Source organism: Eutrema salsugineum, unplaced genomic scaffold (assembly GCF_000478725.1).
Source record: "Eutrema salsugineum unplaced genomic scaffold, Eutsalg1_0 scaffold_9, whole genome shotgun sequence".
Taxonomy (NCBI): Eukaryota; Viridiplantae; Streptophyta; class Magnoliopsida; order Brassicales; family Brassicaceae; genus Eutrema; species Eutrema salsugineum.
Window position 1 is genome coordinate 12,532,591 of NW_006256342.1, and position 1,617 is coordinate 12,534,207.

Below are 1,617 nucleotides of genomic sequence, written 5' to 3' on the forward strand. Positions count from 1 at the left end.
AAGCTCTTCCTGAGTAAGACCCTCTTCACTAATGGTCTCAAAGTATTGAGAAGGTTCCTCATACTCTCCTACAAAGTGCATTGGCTTTTGAGTGGCCAATAACACCTTGTCCAGCTTGCTTTCAAGTGTTTTAAATTCCTTCTCATACCTTTGATCCCTGCTTGAACTCTCACTCCTATTGGCTCTATCAAAGTCTTCTCTATATGTATCATCGCTCATTGCTAAGTTCTCAACAAGCTCTAAAGCAGCATGAATCTCCTTTCCCAGAAAATTTCCATTGGAGGCAGTATCCAGCTGGTTCCTTATCTTGGGAAGAGCTCCTCTATACAGAGTACTGAGAAGAGAAGCCTCACTAAACCCATGGTGTGGGCATTGGTTGGTGTAGCTCTTGAATCTCTCATATGCTTCACCAAAACTCTCATTGCTATGTTGAGTGAAGCTGGAGATTTGGTTTCTCAGTTTAGCTGTTCTGGAGGTGGAGAAGAATTTAGATAAAAATGCCTGCTTGCATTGCTCCCAGGTTTGAATGGAGACTCTTGGGAGTTTCTTCTCCCATTGGTGAGCTTTGTCACCAAGACTGAAGGGGAATAATCTGAGCTTGAAGCTGTCCTCAGATACTCCATTTATCTTTGTCAAGTCACACACTTTATCAAATTGATACAAGTGTTCCAAGGGATCTTCCATTGCCAATCCATGGAACTTTGAGTTCTGGACCATATTCAGTAAGGATGCCTTCACTTCAAAATTGTTGTTTTGCACAGGTGGTGCTTGAATTCCAGCTCCATACTGATGAGCATTGGCCCTGTCATTCTCTCCAACATAGACCTGGGGCTGCTCATATATCCTTGGTTTGTTTTGGAAGGGCTGTTGGTGGTGCACCTGTTGTCTTTGCTATACATTGGCCTGATGCCTTTGCTGATGAGCTGGAGCTTGTCCCTGGTGGACATAAGCTTGCTGTTGATGCTCCTGTTCCTGCTGAACATTACCCTGATGTAACCTATGACAAGCTCCATTACCAGCTGCATTACCAACTCCATTACCCTGCTACACCTTGAGCCTGTTGCTCCTGAGCCTGTTGCTCAATGTCAACCACATGCTCTCTTTGATCTTCCATGTTAGCCTGATCAGTCTGTCTTCCACGCCTATCCCTTTTCCTCCTTGGGACCAAAAGATTAATGTTGTCGTTTAAGGGGAAAGGTGGACCACAGCTACTTGATCTGGACCTGGTGTTCATGCACCTAAAACTCACAACCAGAACTTGAAAGAAATTAGAAAACACAAAAGAAAATGCTTGATCTCAAGAAATGACACAATCTTAATGCTATCACACGGCGCCAAATTGAAATAGGAATTTTTCAATCCTTGATCAACTCCTCAACTACTCATGTCACTGTACCACTCCAGGTATCAATCCAAATGGAGAGATTCTAGACACCAAGACTATGAGGATCAATTCTTAATCCAAGTCTAATAAGCAGATGACTTGGTAACCAAGATTATCTAAAACAATATAAGAAAACAAGTAAGAACAAGCAGTAATTAAGAACAAGCTAGCAAGATAAGCAAACAAAGACTCAAATTCAAAATAAAGAGAAAGCTAAACCTCTAGATGTGATC

At 42.2% G+C, this 1,617-nt stretch overlaps 1 non-coding gene across 1 annotated transcript; it reads left to right on the forward strand.

Annotated features, from left to right (window-relative positions):
• Positions 1–355: 355 nt before the first annotated feature.
• LOC112087195 lies at positions 356–462 on the forward strand. Its single transcript, XR_002899958.1, has one exon. It is a non-coding gene; the product is annotated as a small nucleolar RNA R71 (small nucleolar RNA).
• The last annotated feature ends 1,155 nt before the right edge of the window (positions 463–1,617 follow it).